The 21,673-nt window shown below is 35.8% G+C and overlaps 1 protein-coding gene across 1 annotated transcript in view; it reads left to right on the forward strand.

Moving 5' to 3' along the window:
- The window catches only part of Olfm3 (olfactomedin 3), a 186,123-nt gene that overhangs the window by 87,765 nt on the left and 76,685 nt on the right, over positions 1-21,673 (forward strand). The window lies entirely within an intron of this gene.

A 21,673-nucleotide genomic window follows, 5' to 3' on the forward strand; every position in this document is an offset into this window, starting at 1 on the left:
TACATATAAAATCTAGAACAGTAAGGTCTTCCAAGTGATCTATAGTTCTTATTTTCCCTCTGAACAATTTCTGACATCATAGTGTTAGGAGAAGGGAGATTCATTTGGGCTTAAATCACTGATATACTCAACTATCATTGCTCAGCAATGAGATAACATAATTCTGTACATAAGCTATTAAAACTGAGTACTTGGGGCTGGAGAGGGCTCAGTAGTTAAAAGGCTGACTTAGAGGACCAGAGCTGGGTTCTCGGCACCTATGTCAGACAGTTACAGCTGCCTCTAACTCAAGCTTCAGGGTTCTGATCTTTTCTTGTGGCCTCTGTAGGTAACTTTACTGATACACACACTCACACACACACACACACAAACACACACAGAGAGAGAGAGACAGACAGACAGACAGAGACAGAGAGAGATAGACAGAATGAGACAGAGAGCATGGGGGATAGCTGACTAATCAAAGGCAGAGAATAAGTCCCACTAAATTCTGAATTTGTGGCTGAATCACACCACCTAGCTTAGCCATGTTAGATGACAGTCATTACCATCTGTGACGTCAGTGTGCAACTTGTGACATCAGTGTGCTACCAAGCTGTATATAATAAGGTCAGTAATATTCTGGCTCTATTTTAAAAGACTAGTGTTTATTTTATTTCATTTTTTATTTTTCAAACATAGCAAACAATGCAGTGAGTTGCATTGTAGAATTTTTAGTCATTTTTTTTCTTGTTATTGATTCTTCTTCTTGCAGTTCCCTTTCATCTCCTCTTTAGCCCGGTTCTCCTTTCATGTCACATTTTTACAATTATTCATTTATTGTTATTCCTTTAATATCTCTTCCTTCACTACCATCATATGCATTCTAGGTTCAACACATGCACTCACGTGTGCACACATGCACGTGTGCGCGCACACACACACACACAAACATGCTCCACTTTTAGCTAATGTGAAATGTCAGCATCCACACAGATGTTCAAGTATCTCTATGGTAGGATACAACTATTTCTGTATATATTCTAGATTGTTATAGCTGGGTCATGTGATAGTTCTATTTGACACTTTATTTTTTAGAAATATCCATGATTTTATGATACCTGTTGCAGTTTACACCCCAAATAGCTGCATTCTTCTTTCTCATATCACTGCATGTATGTATTGGTCTTTTCTCTTGATGGTAGTCACTCCTGTTGGGGCTGGATGTAGCCTGAAACAATTTAATACACATTTCTGAGATGGATATAGAATTAAATATTTTAAAATACTTATAGAAATTTTCTGTTTCTGCTTTTGAGAAGAGAATACTCAGGTTTTTGGTCCACTTACTTATTAGATTATTATTTTTCTTTCTTTATTTATTTTTTATTAATTAATTAATTAATTAAATTATTAAAGATTTCTGCCTCTTCCCCTCCCATTCCCCCCCTCCCCCAATCAAGTCTTCCTCCCTCCTCAGCCCAAAGAGCAAGCAGGGTTCCCTGCCCTGTGGGAGGTCCAAGGACCACCCACCTTTATCCAGGTCTATTAAGGTGAGCATCCAAACTACCTGGGCTCCCACAAAGCCATTACGTGCAATAGGATCAAGAACCCATTGCCATTGTTCTTCAGTTCTCAGTAGTCCTCATTGTGTTTAGTATTTACAGTTCTTTATACTCTCTCTATATTAATCTCCATCATAGTTGGAAAGGATTCCTTCTGGTTTTGCAGGATGCTTCATTTTCTCATGATTGTTTCCTCTGCTTTGGAACACTTCTCATTTAACTTGGTCCTGGTTGCCGATTTTAGAGCTATTGAGTCCTTTTCAGAGAGCCCAAGCCTATGTCTCAGTCTTGAAAATTTTGCCTTGTTTTTCCCATTCAGTTTCAGCTTTGCACTTCTCATGTTAAGATCTCTCATCTATTTTGAACTGATTTTCCCCACAGAATGGAAGATATGGGTTTAATTTCATTCTCACATATGTGGATATGCCTTTTTCCCAGAACCATTTGTTGAAGAGGCTGCTTTTTTTCTCTAATTATACTTTGTCAGAATTAGGTGGCTGTAACTATGCAAGTTTATTTCTGAGTCCTGTGCTCTATGCCTTTGATTTCCTTGTCTTTCAATGCGCCAGTACCATGCTGTCTCTTTCCTTGTGATTCTATCATATTATTTGTGGTCAAGTATTGTGATAACTCCAACATTGTTATTTCTTGTTGCTATTATTTTTGCTATTCACTGCTTACTTATGATTCCATGTGAATTTTTAGCTTTATTTCTATGTCTGGAAATTGGAATTTTTATGGCTATTGTGCTGAGACTGTAGACTTCATTCAACAATATAGCTATTCTAGCAGTATAGTTTTTTCAAACAATGAATATGCAGGTCTTTCTATCTTCTATAACCTTCTTCAATTTTTTTCTTCGTTTTTTTTTTTAATTTTCATTGTTAGTGTCTTTTCCCTCCTTGGTTAAGCATATTCGTAGGACCTATTTTTGATATATTGTTGTTACTGCTGTATTTGCTTAATCTACATTAAATTGGGATATTTTTCCATAGTTTTTTGAGTTTCTTAGCGAGTTTTAACATAGAAATGCAAATAATGTTTATATGTTAATGTGTGTTCTCATAATTTGCTGAAAGATCTGTTTTCTTGTGAAGTCTTAGAGCTTTAAAAAATGACCATTGATTACAAATGCAAATAGCAATAATTTGAGTTTACTATTTATTTATATAACTTTTACTTTTTCATCTTGCTTTATTCTTGTATATAATACTTTTAACATGATATTGAATGAGAGTCAAGACAGTGGGCACCCCTGCTTTATATTTACAAATACATATATATGTATGTGTATATTAATTAATTATATGTATGTATGTATACATTAATTATATATATATTAATAAAGTGCTCCTTTGTCTCACTTGGGATAATTTTTCCAATACATTAGTCATATGATGTGGGAATTCACCTCTGTATGCTGTGAATACTATTGGTTAATAAAGAAACTGCTTTGAGCCTAAAGCAGAGCTATAAGGAAACAGAGTTAGGAAGGGAAAACAAAACTGAATACTGAGAGGAGGAAGACAAAGTCCCAGGAAATTTTTCACAGGCCTCAAAAGAACAGTACTCAACTTCATATGGAAAAGCAAAAAACCCAGGATAGCCAAAACAATCCTGTACAATAAAAGAACTTCTGGAGGCCTCACAATCCCTGACTTCAAACTCTACTACAGAGCTACGGTACTGAAAACAGCCTGGTATTGGCATAAGAACAGACAGGAGGCCCAATGGAACAAAATCAAAGACCCAAATGTTAATGGACACATATTCAAATACCTGATTTTTAACAAAGAAGCAAAAAAATTTTAAATGGAAAAAAGAAAGCATATTTAACAAATGGTGCTAGCATAACTGGATATCAACATGTAGAAGAATGAAAATAGACCCATATCTATCACCATGCACAAAACTGAAGTCCAATAGGATCAAAGACCTCAACATAAAGCCAGCCACACTGAACCTGATAGAAGAGAAAATGGAAAGTACACTTGAATGCATTGGCACAGGAGACCACTTCCTAAATATAACCCCAACAACACAAACACTGAGAAAAACAATTAATAAATGGGACCTCCTAAAACTGAAAAGCTTCTGTCAATCAAAGGACATGGTCAACAAGACAAAACAACAGCATACAGAATGGGAAAAGATCTTCACTAACCCCACATCAGACAGAGGTCTGATCTCCAAAATATACAAAGAGGTCAAGAAATTGGTTATCAAAAGAACAAATAATCCAATAAAAAAGATGGATTACAGACCTAAACAGAAAACTTTCAAAAGAGGAATCTATAATGTCGGAAAGACACTTAAGGAAATGCTCAACATCCTTAGCCAGCAGAGAAATGTAAATCAAAACAACTCTGAGATTACATCTTATACCTGTAAGAATGGCCAAGATCAAAAACACTGATAACATCTTATGCTGGAGTGGTTGTGGAATAAAGGAAACAATCCTGCATTGCTGGTTGGAGTGCAAGCTGGTACAACATCTTTGAATATCAGTATGGAGATTTCTCAGAAAATTAGGAAACAATCTTCCTCAAGACCCAGCAATACCCCAAGGATGCTCAATGGTACCACAAAGACTTTTGCTCAACTATGTTCATAGCAGCATTGTTTTTCATAGCCATGAAAAACATAGGGAGGGCTGCTTGTTTGGGTCCCCAGTGTTGGAGGAGAGAGCTGCTTGTTGGTTCCTGCTGCCCAGTTCCCAGCTGCCTGGCTATCTTAGCCCTGAAATAATCACACAGAAACTATATTAATTAAAACACTGCTTGGCCCATTAGCTCTAGCTTCTTATTGACTAACTCTTACATCAATATAACCCATTTCTATTAATCTGTATATGACCATGTGGCAGTGTCTTACCATCAAAGATTCGGCATGTCTGACTCTGGCAGCTCCATAGTGTCTCTCTGACTCTGCTTTCTTCCTCCCAGCATTCCGTCCAGTCTTTTCCACCTACCTAATCTCTGCCCTATTAACAGGCCAAGGCAGTTTCTTTATTTATTAATGATAATCACAGCACACAGAGGGGACTCCCACATAATAGCCAGAACCTGGAAACAGTCTTATTTATAAGCTGAAAATTTGAGGAATTCACATCATTTATTTTGGTACATGTTTTAAATTTATAACCTTGATTCATGGAAGCAATGTTCCATTTCCAAGAAGTGAAATCTTTCTTAAAAAAATTCTTAGCCTTTTGTCAACTGTGATACTTTATGGCTCAAATTATTTAATATAGAATTAGTAACCTCAAACTATGCTGATGTAGCTTACTTTTGACCTTTCAATTAAAGTGTCTGATGCAGAAAATCAATATCTGTAGTTATACAATCTGTAGCCTTTCATAAAAGAGAAGATGGTGCAATTATGACTAAGCCAGATATGTAATTATTTCTTTATATCCTGGCTAAAGTTAGAAAGCTAAACTTAGAGTGCTGCTGTAGAAGTTGTTTGCTTTTTAAATACTCTCAAGACTATTCACATGAGAAGGCTTTCCTGCTAATTAAAGTTATTTCCTTGAAATTTCACACCATTTATAGTTACAAGTAGGGACAACTTTAAAGAAAATAGTTGAAAGTGAAATTTAACATTGTAGCTCATTTATCTCTTTTGGTTGAGTTTCCTTTCTGTGTGTGTGTTTTTATTTATTTATTTGTGTGTGTGGTGTGTGTGTTTATATACCTAGTTTTGTTATTTTAAAACTATTTCTATCACGTGGTGGACAACTTGCACACTTTTTAATAGATTAACATAATAATTTCCAAATTTGTATTGGAAAGATCATGAAGGTCTCATAAAAATACCTAATTGTAACAAAGTCTATTGTAGACTGTCAGAAAGTCTGTGGGTAGAAGGTACCACCTAGATGTTCTTTAAATCACACCAAGTTAAAAGATACCACATGCTACATACTTCATGTGTGTAGTGTGGGCCCTTGTATATACTTGTATATGTCTTCTCAACCTCTGCTTATCTCCCTCCAGTCAACACAAGAAGCCCTGCTACTTCTGCTGTGTATGAAATGTATACTCTAAATTTCTGATTAAGAGGTGTTCAGCATCTTGCTTTCCATCATTAAATATTGGTCTCATCACGTTTAAAGTAGAAATACATTCAATTAATCACACAAGACTGTTGTGAAGATTCAGTGGGTAGCACAAGAGAATTCATATTCCATCAATCTTCTGACAAGTCATGTTTTGACTCATGTTTCCCATTGATTAATATTTGTAAACTCCTGCCTGGTGGACATGTATGAGGCCAAATAGCCTTGCAGATTCCCATAGCCAAAAGATAACTCCTAAAGGTCAGGTGGTGCAGCCAAGAAAATAATATGCATGCATAACCATATAGATCAATTCCAAAGCAATAACTAGAATAAATGTGATGTACAAAGACTGTTAGCCATAGCCAAGAATGTTCAGAAAAAAAAAGATTACCTGGCTGAGGATCTACCATGCCTTATTGCATAGACCTGAGTACCTGTGGCACCTTTAAGATTAACAACTTACATACTTAATGTGAAAAATATAATTTGGACATTAAGTCAGGCACAACATTTTCTTATTATCCAGTGAAGCAATATCAAAGATTGAAGATATAAAGCAGCTCAAAGGAGTAATTTAAGTGTTATAATGCATTTGGCTACTCCAAAGAAGTGGCCTGACTCACATAAATATATCTCCTCTTCAAGACAAAATGATGTTTTCTTGTGCCAACTTCTTAGGCTCAAATAGCAGTTCTTGTCCTAAAAACCACGAATCTGGTTAAAACAGGGTAACTCTTGAAAGTATAAACACAGAGCTTTCTAATTTTACTTCTCTTCTTCCAGGTGTTAATGTTAGAGAGGGGCACACACCATCAGCATTCCTAAAGTAAAACCCTTTTCCATGACTTAACATGTCTAAAACCCTAATGTTCCACACAATTCTTTTACCACCAACCAATATTTTCATCCTCAACTCTGTCTAGACTTGAATGCTGTTTTGCTGGATGAATTTTCTTTCAAAAATACTATTATCATTCTTTGTCTGAATAAATATTTCATTCTAACTTTCTACCACTTATATCTCCTATCTTTTATTGTTATCTCTCCAAATACATTTCTTCTAAGTTGCTGGAGATCATGACTTTACTGTTGAGATATTTGCTTCAGTTTTATTCAAAGGATACCCACTATGTCCCCCAGTAAATCACTGGCATGTTTTATATTATCTCTATTCACAAGGAAGCTCTGCATGAAAAAATAATGAGGTTCATAAAATATTACCATTGCAAATGGCTGTGCCATTGTTCTGTTTTCCTTTCAAACACTTTAACACTATAATGCCAATAGCTCTGAAAAATCAACATACATTTTTGATGGTGAAAAATACTCACTAGAGTTGTAAACTCCCTAAAGGCCTTTCTGAATCTTAGTTTTTACTAATTGTTCCATTTTGGAATGTTTAAACATAGCCTTTATGTAATTTAGAAATGTGGTGATTTTTATCAGGGATTTGAGCATAACTACATTCACTCTTCAAAAAGAATTTTAAAGCACTAATCCTGAAATTGTGCTATATTAAGGTCTGTACAAAGAGAATTATTTAAACATGATCCTAATCCCTAAGGACTTCACCATCAAAGAAATTACTAGCAAGCAAAATTGCATAAAAAGACTTTTAAAATACTAACCAGAGCAAAAGGCAGGGAAAATGACACAGCAAAGCATGGTTTTAAGTTTAGTTTTTATATTTTGTTGTTTATGTCATTTGATGACATAAAGTTGTGTTCATCCCATTCATAATATCCCTTCAGAATGTCATTTTCATTTTTTTATATTGGCTTTTTTCCTCTCTTTTCCTTCTTCCTTCCTTCCTTATTGCCCCCCCTCTCTCTTTCTTTTCCTTCCTTCCTTCCTTCCTTCCTTCCTTCCTTCCTTCCTTCCTTCCTTCCTTCCTTCCTTCCTTCCTTCCTTCCTTCCTTTCTTTCCCATTTTGATCATCTTGGGCTAGCCCAGAACTTTCTAACTTTCTCTGTAGCTAAAAATTATCTTGCTCTACAGACAGCTCATTTTACCTACTATATATTCCAGAAACTTTCAGTGAAAATAAAGTGAATCATTTTCATTTTGAATTGTTTCTCTTTTGACATAAGGAAGGAGGGAAGTTTAAAAGCATAGTGAAGAAGGGCAGTTAGAGAGCTTCACTTACACATCAGTATCAGATGTGGTTTGTCAGTGGTTATAGGATATGGAAAACACTATTGGATGTCTCTACAGCTCATCTGGATATCAAGTCTGCAACTAAAGACAAATTTCAATACTAGTCAGTAGCCATGGTTACATTACAATGACCCCTACTACACCCTAATGCTTTGAACAAACTCACTCACCAGTTTGCACACAACATAACCAACTAACATCAGAACTTTAAAACTCAACATAACTCAAGCTAGCTGTAAAGTAATTGAAATCTATATTGCAAATATGCGAAACATGAATATGATTCAAAACTAGAAATATATAATTAAGTATTCGGGATATTATACCTAGATAAGAATGGTTGTATGTGTTTGGGGATTATCATTCACCCATTGTTGACAGCAAGTCAAAATCTGTTAGTCAGCAACCAATTTCAAAAAATCATTAACTAGTCTTTATAAAGTATAGAATCAGACAAAATACAATCTCCCATCAATATATCTGTTGATTGTTTTTCTGTAAAATGAGTGTATATTAAAAATGACAAATGTTTCATTTATACAAAAATTGTTATATATAATATACTGACCACGTTTTGTCCTACTTGGCTGCCTATGATGCATTGGGATTCATTGCACAACCCAGGAGATATTTAAAATTGTTAATGTCTGGGATTTTCTTTAGATTTGACCTACTTGTGGCCTCTCTGCTGGTTAGCTACTCAGTGCCTTCTGGATGCCTGGGTGGTTGCCCACTGCTACAATAGGGAAACCCCAGGAAGAATAAGAAGGCATGAGACGGATTATAGTGCTGATGGCGGCAGTGGATCCACAGCAGGGTCTCAAGACCCAGAAAAAGGAAAAAAGAAGACACAAGAATATTTAGTGGACCTAAACAAGCTTCCTGTGGTTGTTATAACAGATTGCCACAAACTTAGTCCTTAAAAGTTGTACTATTTATCCTCTGACAGTTCAGAGGATTCAATGTTAGAAATCTAGGTATCTGCTGTGTTTCAGAAGGGACATGACTCATTCTTAACTCTTCCTGCTTCCAGTATCATATCATTTGAACTCATAACACTTAACCAGAAGGCTCTCCAGGATGACTAGACACTTTCCCTCTTGTCCATAGAAGTTAGTGTTATAGCAAACAGTACCTAAAGCAGATTCCATACTGTACTAATGCCAATGATATGTGAACCACAATAGAAACTTCCAATGTAGTGTTTATGAGTTTGAAGCAGGAAGTTTGCTGTTATTTTGAGGCTGACCTGAGCTACATAGTGAGTTCTAGAATTCTAGATCATCTTTTCTAGAGAACAAGACCCTGCATGAGGGTTAAAGAGAAAGACAGAGACAAAGGAAGAGACATAAAGAGGGACACACAAAGAAAGACACAGACACAGAGACAGAAGACACAAATAGAAAGACAGAGGAGGAGGAAGAAAGAACATCCTAGGAGAAGGAAGGAGGAAGGGGGGAGATATGAAGCAAGGAAGAGAACAGAAGAGGTAGAGAGTGTAAAGGAATTCAGACAAGAGAAGGGATGGAAACAAAAAGTAAGAGAGGGGAGGCAGGAAAGGAAGGTAAAGAGAAAGGAATGATTAGAAAGATGCAATTTGTCTCTGATACACACGTGTGCTCACCTGGTAGCATAAGTTCCTTCTACAATTCTGCTTGTTAATCCATAGAAATAGATATAAAAACCAAAATGACATGAATTACTTTTCCCTGTAGTCTGTGCAAGCAACAACAAGTAAGGACAAGCAGTTAACAGAATGATGTGTAGTTTGGGACCCAGTGTCCCATAGTCAGTCTTTAATATGACCTAATGCAATTTAATATCTTTAAATACATCATTGCTATTGAGATTATTTCTCACTTTGGCATGTATAAAGAATCCTAACAATGAGTGTTGACGGGAGTGTCTGTGTGTGTGTGTGTGTGTGTGTGTGTGTTAAATATATTCAGTATAGTGGTAAAAAGCTGAAAATCGCTTTGTATTTCCTTCCTTCCTCACATTGACTATGTAATTATCTCAGTCAGCTTATTATTTTTAAAATGACTTTATTTCATTTATCTATCTATTATCTATTCTGTGTATGTATGGGTGTGGGAGCACATGTGGAGATCACAGAGAAACTTGTAAGAGTGGGCTTTCTCTCTCCACCGTGTAGGAACTAGGTTTTAACTCAGGTCACAACACTTGGTTGGAAACACACTTATCACTGAACAATCTTACAAGCCTCAGCTTTTGATTGAAACTCAATGTAAAATTAAAACCAAAAGAGGTTCTCAAATTTTTAGTTGCTACAGTAAGATCTTGTGCCAAATAGTTAAAACTGCCTTTTAGCTCAATTTCTACAATTTACTTTGTTAAAGAAAACTGAGAGTCTTTTCCTTCAAAATTTTGAGTTTAAAATATAAAGAGTAGAAACTGTGAATATGAAAATAATTACAACCTTACTTTAATTGTAAACAATGTGTGTATAAGCATCTGTGTTTATGTATGTGTATTTATATGGATTGTAATTATCAGATATAAATGACTGCATATGGTCAAATGTTGAATAAGGATAGAAAAATGATCTAGGTAGAACATTGCTGGGTTAATGTCTTACTGTGACAACATCATATAGTATATTTACACAAACACAGTTAAGAGCCTACTATAAATCTCAGTTATGTGAGATTTAGCTATCTATCTATATTTATACCCGACCCATTGATTTTTAAGGCCATGGTCAACAAAATCATATGAGATTAAATCAAACAGAGGTAAAAAGAATACAACCAAAGATACAGAAACATGAATTTATGAGGATGCTGCCAACATAATATTACTTATTGTTATAGAGTAAAGATATTTTTAAATAGGTATATGTATATATTCATGTGAATATGAGTATGTGTGTATGTGGTTATGCGTGGAGGCCTGAGGTCAACTCTGGGGAACCTAACTCCAACTTATTTATTTATTTATTTATTTATTTATTGGTTTTTCAAGACAGGGTTTCTCTGTAGCTTTGGAGCCTGTCCTGGAACTAGCTCTTGTCACCCAGGCTGGCCTCTGCCTCCCAAATGCTGGGATTAAGGCATGTGCCACCACCACCCAATTCCCAACTTGTTTTTTAAGACAAGTTCTCTCATTGAGCTTAAAACTTGTCAATTCATTCAGATTGGCTAAACAAAATGCCTCAGGGGTCTTGTCTCAACTTCTCCAGTTCTAGAATTACAAAGGTATGTCTCCATAGGTAGAGATTTAAACGAATGCTGGATAACTAAACTAAAATCCTCAAGCTTGCAAGCAAGCTCGCAGTCAAATTAACCATGTCCCCAATTCTAACGCCTCCTTTTTTTTTTTTTTTTTTTTTTTTGATTTTTCGAGACAGGGTTTCTCCGTAGCTTTTGGTTCCTGTCCTGGAACTAGCTCTTGTAGACCAGGCTGGCCTCGAACTCAGAGATCCGCCTGCCTCTGCCTCCCGAGTGCTGGGATTAAAGGCGTGTGCCACCACTGCCCAGCTCTCTAACGCCTCCTTTTAAAATCTTTTTAAAAATATATTTTAATTGAAATAGGATTGCTTTCCTCCTTCCCCCTTGTTGCAAGGAGAGGGTCCCTTGTTTGTCCCGGCCACCCAGATAACTTACACCCTAAATAAACACACAGAAACTGTATTAATTAAAACACTGCTTGGCCATTAGCTCTAACTTATTATATTTATTATGGTTAACTCTTACATATTAGTTTAACCCATTGCCATTAATCTGTGTATTGCCATGTTGCAGTAGCTTACTGGAAATTCTGCAGAGAATCCATGGCTTCTCTGACTTTGCCCTTTTTCCTCCCAGCATTCAGTTATGGTTTCTCTGCCTACCTAAGTTCCACTCTATCAACTAGGCCAAGGAAGTTTCTTTATTCTTTAACCAATGACAGCAACACCCAAACAGAAGTAACTCCTACACACCCCCTTTCCTTCATCTACCTATTTCAGATACCTTCGGTGTAATCCCTCATATGTTTTCTTTCTACTTTCAAATTCATAGCCTAGTATTTTTTTTTATTTTTGGTGTAACAGAAATATATGAAATATGCACAAATATATAAATGAAAGATGAGTCTATTTTTCTTGACAAACCGTGAAATTTTTTAAAATTAAGATGTATATTTTAAAATAATAAAAAATATATTATATGACAGTCCTTGTTAAACTTCTTCCAATAGTTACCCCATATACCAAAAGAAAAAATATTTTAAAATATTTGTGTTGGCTAATCAGGTAAAGATATTTACTCCCAAATCTGGCAGACTGAACTTGATCCCCATGTTTGACAGTCACCTGGAAAAACTAGTAAACCAACTTCTTCAGGTTGCCTTTGATCACCATTAGCACTTGTGTGGCCATACACATGTGTATGTGTATACACACAAAATAAACAAAATAAACCTAATGAAAATTTTAAAATATTCATTCTACATATAATTTTTCCATTTATTAAAGGCAAAGGCAAATAAGCATACTCATGAGAGGGGCATGTTTGTTTATTTTCGTGTAAAGAATTAAATCTTGGTTCAATATTTGGTACTGTGGGATGTAACGCCATTTTCAGAGTTGATTGATATTTTGGTTTTGTAATTTTTGATGCTGAAATGCTGCTTCATATAAATAACACAAAACAGTAGAAGTGCGTTCAAAGCTATTTCGGAAATGGTTGGAAATCCTTTCCTAATTCCAAGCCAAAATTTATTTAAGACTGTTTCAATGAAACTCTCCAGTCTGAAACTTAAAGAGCAGTTTCTGGTGAACAAACATTCCAAGACAATACAGATATGTTCATTTCCTGTATGTTAAGTGGGAAAATATTAAAGTCTATATTTCATGAATAAGCCATTAAATTCCTATAAAAAAAAGAAGCTTTGGATGTCCAGCAAACTACTGCAATTCATGATACATAGTCATCTCTAATCTAAGTCAGGATGCTTCCTGCAGTATCCGGCAGCTGCGTAAGGCATAAGAGCATGCCCAGTGCAAAGTGTGTATGCCATGTGCCCAGAACCAAGGCTGCAGTCCGGCCACAAAAAGAGAGTGAGCACATCCTGAAGCAGTTCAGGTTCATTATGTATTAATTTTTTAAAACGGAGTTTTTGAGTTATTTTCTGGCCATTGTCCATTTATACACAATTGACTGTTGCCACAGTTTGACCAGTCCCCTCATTTAGTTATGCAGCCCCACATAGGGACACAGGCCAAAGTTTAGGAAGCTGTAGTAATACCTCGATAAAGCAAAAAGAAATAGTCACTCACATAATAATCCGGTATTATGTAGCATATATAACTGTACATGTTGTATTTTCATATGACTGGGAAAGCAATAAGCTTTTTATTCCAACACTGCCACAGGCAGGCAATACGTTCACTCTGGTCTGATGGCATCTGTGCTACCATTAGGCCAAGGGAATTGCCTAAAATTAGGAGGCTATTATTACGTATGTGGCTAATTGTTGACAAAATATTATTAAACAGGATACATATGTCATATTTAAATCCGGTCACCAGGAAGAATGAAGACATTTAAAAGCCAGTGGCTGTATCTGTCAGTCACATATACCAATGATTATGGCAATTTTCCACCTCATCTGCCAAAATCTTAGCTTTTATCAAGAGGGCTGTGCCGTATCCGTCTGCGATCCATTATTTCTTGCTTCAGGAGGCTCGTTTTACTCCAGCATCCTGGGCACTCAGAGGCTTGACATTCTTCTACAGTTTCCCTGTTTGGTTTTAAAACATTGCAGGGCCACCTTATGCTGGAATGAAAGGATGCTAGTTCTCGACCCAGCTTTCGGTTTCTTATCTTTCCTGGATATGTGAGTAATCACGTGTACCTAGGGTTTCTTACACATCTACAAAAAGCAGTAAAGACAAATTGCCTCTAGGATCTCCATTTGAACTTAAAGCTCCCTATGCAGGTACAGTTAGAAATACTATGACGTGTCATTTGTCTTCAAATTTTTGAAATGTTTCATTATTTCTAATCCTTGGATTAAACAAAGGTTCCTATTATTTGTAAATACGTGGGTATTGCAGCTTGGGAATTCAGCAAATATATAGAAGTCACGTGTGTCGTAACAACAGAGAATTAAAATGGGGAAACAGTGCTCTAAAGTCCTTTCTATAAGAGTCTGAGGCTGGCTTATAACATCATCTGTGTGTTTGCCTCCAACTTCTAGGCCAAAGGGTAGCTTTTTCTCACCTGGTTCCTCAAGAAAGGAAATACTGCATACAGTATGTTTTCTGATCTTCTCACTAAATAGAGACACAATTGGGTGAGTTTCTACTGTCCTTCACTGGATGTTAGTCCATTGGACTAGGTAGTGAAAGAAAATGAAACTCATAAAGAATTAACTTTAGGAGAATAGAAGCATCCTCGCCACAGCAGAAGCCACTGATTCAAATCAGGTGCAAATTATTTTCAGATCTGAATTACTCATCAAACCTAAACATAACTTTGGACCAACTGTTAAGTTTTGCAGAGATCCTCGCTATGGACGTTAAGTGCTTTGAAAGTCTCTACTGCACTATTCTAGCATCAATTGACAATCACCATTCTGAAAGCCACCATGGTCATAGTTTTAAAAGTCCTCCCTCATTTGGAATGTAGAAATGTTGGGTTTAGATTCTGTTTACATCCTGAAAACCAGCTGGCAGCTTGATGATAGGGCCACACTGAGAAATTCACTTATAATTGTTCTTAAATCTACAGGGGAACCCTTACAGAGCAAACAGCAGGGTCCTTTCATCTAGTAAATAGATGGAAAAAAAAAACTCTTTGAGCAATTTAGCATAGGCATGTGTGAGTTAACAGTTTCCCTCACCCAGTCTGGATACAGAGTATTAAATCACAGTTGGCCCACATCCATAACTGAGAGAATCTTAAGTTACATTCTTACTCAATGGCAGCTTTTAATGAGATTTTGATGTTCCGGGAAGTTTAGTTGAGTCGATTGCAATCCAATGAAAGCTTCGTTGGCTACAGATTACTCACTGCTCCAACAGAAGGGAGGTGTTCTCTTCCACTGTTGTGTTCATTGTGCAGTACGGAAGGATACATGGAGATGTAAAATTCAAGAATGAGGCAAGGATTGGGCACTTACTTGTGGCAAACAAAATGGTACTGATGAGGGCATGACAATCAAATTTCTCGTTGTCACAAATTCTAGATAGTTTTTATCTTACCCAAGAGGAAGATAAATTGGCAAGCACTTCCTTAGGCTTTCCTATATTCTATCTTCTCTTCTGTTTGGAAGTTTCATTTGTGTCCTACTATGTGCTGAACAGAGCCTATTTGAGACATTACTTAAGCATTGGTGCTGGCCCTGAATAAACAAACAAGGAGCAAGAGAAGTTGTTATAGCAACTTCACAGTTTCCAGGTCACTGATTTCCAAAAATGTGATGATCATTTTTAATGGAAAGTAGATAAGTGGCCTGCCTTGGTTTTATTTTCATTAATTTTCACTTTCTAAGAAGTAATTCCCATAAGAAAATGAGATGTGTTGCAATCACTGAATTATGTTGCTGGCCACTAGGTTTTGCATTTCTGGCCACATTTTGGTATGCTGCAGATTTTATGTATTTATCTACTATTAATCCAAATGTCAAAATATTTTAACACTCCTCCTCTCATAAAAAAAAAAAATCAGTATAAGAGGCAGGCAGATCTCTGTGAGTTTGAGACCAGCCTGGTCTACAAGAGCCAGTTCCAGGGCAGGCTCCAAAACCACAGAGAAACCTTGTCTTGAAAGAGAAAAAAAAATCAATATATACTGAATTACTTAAAGATTAGCAAACTCATTTTCACCCATTCTTCCAAAAACATTGTAGACCATCTCCAACTCAGGGAAGACAGCAGCTGTATCTTCAGAAATAACAAATCCATTTCCCTCTGTTCTTACACACAGATAAACGTTACACATTACTTCTTGCTAGTTCTTAAAATAGTCAAGATTTTTGTTTCCTTCCTGTCTGACATGATTAGTTTTGAAGTTCTGTTCGAATCTGCTCTAATCATAACTTCTCCCATCTTCAACCACTCAAGAAATTTTCCCTCTAGCTTCTTTCATTTAATTTTGATCATCTTACAAAGTTTCTTCAAGTTAGTGTGTGAGGGTAGATTTATTATATAAAGAACTATGACTGGACAGACAAGCAAAAAAATACAACTGCCTACATTTTCTAGTAAATAATAATAGTTTGTCACTTGAGGATGGATAATGACCACTGCAATCTGGAAACAATTGAAGTAAAGAATAGTTTGGAAAAGTTAAGGTATAGGGACTGGTAAAATAGTCCAGCAAGTAAAAGTGTTTGCTAACAAGACTTATAACCTGAGTTTGATCACCAGGGCCACATAATGTGTTGATGATAGCTGGCTACCACACACTGGCCTCTGGCTTCCACACTTGTGCACCTGCATCCACAATATTCCTTATATACATAATCATCTTTTAAATATTTAAAAAAAATATTAAGCTTTGTTGAAATTAAGACATATCCTGTTCCTGTATTCACATTGTTCTCAAAACCAATGCAATCCTAATTTAGAAAGGGAGTGAAGTGTCTATCATCATACTAGCATATGAAACACTATTCTTAATTGTAATTAGACCTTTATTTCTAGATAGTAACTATGTTCCTATTGCATTTTATTACTAATGAAAACAATTTATACAAGCATAAGTATTACAATTGTGAAATCATATGCTTAAAATATATTTTGTTTGAGGCTCTTTGGGAATCAAATTTCCTTAAGAAACACACACACACACACACACATACACATATACATGTTCACAGAGTGGTTTTAAAATGTGTTCTTCCTTAAGCATGCCAAAAGTCAGAGATTCTAAAATAGAAGTTGAAAACATTAAGTAATTAGGCATTATGAATAACAAACGAGATTATGAAGTAGCAAGAGCAAACTTCATTGCATAAAATCTGAAGTCAACATCATCTGCTTATCAACTCAGAAGTCAACCTGCTACACTGGCTGACACCTTTGTCTCTTTGGTCTCATGTTCCTTAGTTTCCTGATGGCAGTGACCCCACCTCAATTATATCTTCATCACATTCAACCTTTTATGTCAGGCTGTATCAGGATTAATTAACCTTTTAATGTGGTATGACTACCACAGTGATACCTGCTTTTGAAGCCATGAAAACCTCACAGTGCATTTCCCTATATTCCCATACATAATAACTTTCTTTGTGCTAGTGAGGCTGTGGATGTGCTTGTCCCCTATAGTCATTCCCCACAAGTATCCCTTCTTTTCCTCTCTAGATTGAACTCTATTATCAGTCATTTCAAATTGATATCTACGTTCACATCAGATTTTTCTCCACTCTGTTCTTCAAAATTATTGGCCTTATAACTTCTAGAATTCTCTAGGACCTTCTTGATTGAATTCTGTTGGAAGTTACAAGACCTTACTAAACGTGATGCCTTCCCAAGTAAAATTTCAAACAAATCATTACTGCTTCTAGGAGACTCGCTTTACCTCCTCGACTGTGGTAAGTCCTTAGTCACAACATGGTCACATTGCGATCTCACACGCTGACCATGGTAACCTACAGTATGAGCCATGGAGCCAGAAATAGGTTGCATTCTGAAAACTATCTCTCACTGGAAACTTGAACAGTTCCATTCCCTAAAAATTCAATTTCTTACATTGAATTTTTAAATTAAGATCTTTTACTATGCTCACTCCATAGAGCTCTTCAAAAGTTTTAATGAGTTCGTAAATGTAAATCGCTAAGCTGGGTCCTGGCAAGTAATAGCCCTTAAACAAACACTAGTCTTTTTTTTTTTTCATTGATTACTACAATTAAAACCAACCAACTGGTGTTTCTTTAACACACTGCTTATTCCTGGAACTTCCCTTTCTCTTGTTGTATATATGATGACAGATGATTTCTTGCAAACATTTCTCTTTTAATAGTGGTTTTGGCCTTGCCTATCCTAAATTTTCATATTCTTCTTAGTTTCATTTATATTCAGCACCAACACCCCTCTCTCTCATAGTCCCTTTACTTTGGGGTGAAAAATTCCCAATTTATTCATTTCCTCTCTTTGCATCTACTATTTCAAGCTTCCACACCATCTGTCCCCTACTTTGCTGCCAAAGTTATAGAAATAGATCATCTTATGATGCCTCCACTTTCTCAGAATTTCTTCTCAAATTTAAGCCTACTGTCAAAGCTCAGTCTGGGCTTATTATATAAAATGGGTGTGTTGGTTATTGGATTGAAAACAGTCTCCAATATTACCTTGAAGCTTTTGTCTCAAAACTGTTGCTGACATCTTAGTTAATAGGCAACACCCTCCACACAGTCTCTCCCCTTCCTTCCATAGGACCCAATTCATTCACCACTCTTCTTTATAAACATGTTTTGACCGTTTACGGTACTGGATTCTCTTTCTCTGTCAGTCTTTCAATAGAAATGTTTCTTGTCAAAATGGCTTCTAGTTTTACTTTATCTCCCCTCTAGTAGCTGATTATTTTATTCATTCTGAAGATTTTGATTCTTCTTTCATGAATCTCAAGCAATAATTAATATCTCACTCTAGAACATTTAAGTTTAAAATCAAGTAAGGTATGGCACCTTCCTTCTTTATTTTTAATACTTTCAAATAAATAAGAAGCCAGAAAATTCAATGTGCATATTACTTTTCCAAATGACTTTCCATATTTGTTAGGTGTCACTCTCCTCACATCTAAGATGTGCAAATCAGCTTTAACATCTCTCTGTTCATGTACTCCACAACTGTATGCATATAATGGCTTCTAATCATAATGTTCTTTACACATCCAAATCCTGTCAGCCACTCTTGAGTCATTATAACTCAGACTGGAAATGTTACAATAGCCTCTTAGTTCGGTTTCTTCCTTCTAAATCTGCTCAGTTGTTGGCCTTCAATGTTGCTGATCATGTAGTTGGCTGTCTTTAAGATGTCAGTAGGCTCACTACCTCCACATCTTTATTCCTGTACACTCTTTCTTACATCTTCATTTGGGAGTATCAGCACATATTTTATATCAGCTTCCCCAGCTCCATTCAGACTGCTCTTTCTTTGCCAAATGTTTGCTACATTTTCTACAAGCTTGTTGTTGATGTTTTTCTTTTTTTTGTTTTCCTGTTGTATTTACTACTTTGTCTTACAATAAAACTTTGTGCATTATTCAAGAGCCCACTCAAATATAAATTTCCAAAGAGTTCTCCAAGTTTTACAGTTGCTATAACAACTATTTAATTAGCATGTTCTAAATGATGCAAGCCTCTAATGGCACTACTTGTCTTGCCCAATATTCACCTAAACACTTGTATGAAGTGACGATATTTCATCTTGTTTTTCTTTGTATTTTTATACTATTTAATAAGATTTAGTAAAAACAACAAATTGAACTGTGGAAGTGAACTTATACATAATAATGCAATCAAATTTAAATAGAATTAAAGTCTTAGAAACACCAATAAGTGTCATAACCAACCTTTGCATTTCTATTCATTTTTAAAATATGATTAACAAATTGTTTAAACTTAGGCATCAGCTTATGTAGCAAACTTCTGACATTAACTGACTATATTTAGTTCACATTCTAGAATGACTTTAAATAGATTTCTTTCAACTTTCATCTCCAAAAATTTTTGCCTCTAATACTGATGGCCAGTGCTATCTTTATCATCTCGTTAGCCAGGATATTTGAAAGTGACACAATTAAAAATTGAATACAGTCTTTTTTTCTCTTCCTTCTCTTTTACCTACTCTTACTACCCTTCTAATTTGAGGAGTGACTGTACCTAGCATGGTGTAGGTTGTGCTAGGAAACATCTACCAGTCACGGACTAAGCTTCCTTTGTCCAATTATTAGCTGAGAAACAGTACCTTCAGTCTAACAGCTGCAGAGGCTCTGGATACTGCCAAAGAAGGTCTTTATGTGATGAAAACCCCATTTCTGAGCATAGATTTTTAGAAACATTGAGACAGAGGCACTCACCTGAACTGAGCCCAAATTCTTTGATGCAGAAACTGATACACGAAATATTTGCTTTTGAAACCAAAATGTTCTTTTTTTATTTTATTTTATTTATTTATTTATTATAGATTTCATACAGGCATGATACCCTACATTTTGAGCACTGAAGACATTGTTCTCTTGCAAACTGAAGTTTTGTGGCAATCATGCATAAAGACAATTCATAAGTGTCCATTTCCAATTAGTATGTGCTCTCTCTCTACATGTCTCCGACTTACATTGAAAAATCTCAACATATTACAACTTATAATTGTCATAACTATTATAATAATGATCAGTGATAATTTGATATATTATAATTGGGGGAGGTAGTTTCATGAACTGTGACTGTATAGACAGAAACCATAATAAATGCTGGCTATATTCTGACTGGTTGAAGATGGCAGGTGAGACTGTCTTGCCTAGAGTATCTGTTCACTGACTATCTGCTCACTTTTTCTTTCCTTTGCTTTCAACTTTCCTATTCCCAAGTAAAACAGTGTTGAAACTGGGATGGCCACCTGTCAGTGCTCTCTAAGTATACAAGTGAGAGGAAGAGTCATATGGATCCCATTTTATTTAAATGCAAAAAATAAATTGAGACTGGTGAAAAATAAAGGCAAAAAAATCTGCAAACTAAAGGCCTTTTATAGGAAACAGTCAAGATCTGAATGCTTGCTAGTATTTAGTCTGAATGCAAATGAAAAGCTCTTGAAGAAAATTAAATCTTTGACTCCAGTGAATGCATGAGTGATAAGAAAGAAAGAAAGAAAGAAAGAAAGAAAGAAAGAAAGAAAGAAAGAAAGAAGGAAGGAAGGAAGGAAGGAAGGAAGGAAGGAAGGAACAAAGAGAGGGAGGGAGAGAAGGAGGAAGATGGAAGGAAGGCACAGAGAAACATGTTTTGAAGTTTTAGTGGTCTGGAAATAAAATCAAGCAAACCACAACATTCCCTTAAGCCACAGCCCAATCTGGAAAGAAAAAAAAGTCATTTCGATTCTGTGAAGATTGGGACAGGTGGAAAGCTTCAGGCAGAGTGTTTGAGGCTAATGGAGGTTGACTTCTGACACGTACAGTGGGGAAAATTGTTTTTAAAATGTAAAAAATCTAGAGTGAGGTAACAAGTGTTGATTTCAAAGCTACAAAGAGTTATCCAGAATACCCAGTAAGTGTGATTGAGGTAAATGGCTACACAAAAGAGCAGATTTTCAATGAGGACAAAAGACCCTTATAGTAGAAGATTCCATGTAAGACTGTCATGTCTAAAAGGATACAGTGACTGATTTTAAACTTCAAAGGACAGGCAGTGCACACTGTGGCAGTTGAATGCAGTTGCCAATTTTAGGTTGGAGTGACAGTCCCCTGTCATTCATTCTAGAAATCAAGGAATCCTTCAGAATTATACCAAATCTCTTAAGTTACAATAAACAAATGCCAAATCTTATATGAGAATATAAAATGTGGTTTACTGAACATTTTAAGCCTGCTTTGAGACTTAAAAATCAGAACTACATATAGCCAAGACATATCTTTCAAAGTAATGCTACTTATTGACAATGCAAGTAGTTATCAGCATACCTCATGAAGATAGATGATACAATTGTGTTAGTTATTTTTCTTGTACCATGACAAATTATCCAACAAAAGCAGAGAAATGTGTACTTCAGCTAAAAGTTAAATGTTCAGTCTACCTGAGAAATTATCCATCATAGATGCTGACATTATTTTTATGCTTATTAAATCAACACCCATGTTCAGGACAGGAATCCTAATGTAGTTTAGACCTTCAGATCTTACTATGTAAAAAACATATATATAAGGGTATCAGTGTCATAAGTTAACAAAAATGGCTGGAGAGAATTCAC

Source organism: Chionomys nivalis, chromosome 18, assembly GCF_950005125.1.
Source record: "Chionomys nivalis chromosome 18, mChiNiv1.1, whole genome shotgun sequence".
Classification (NCBI taxonomy): domain Eukaryota; kingdom Metazoa; phylum Chordata; class Mammalia; order Rodentia; family Cricetidae; genus Chionomys; species Chionomys nivalis.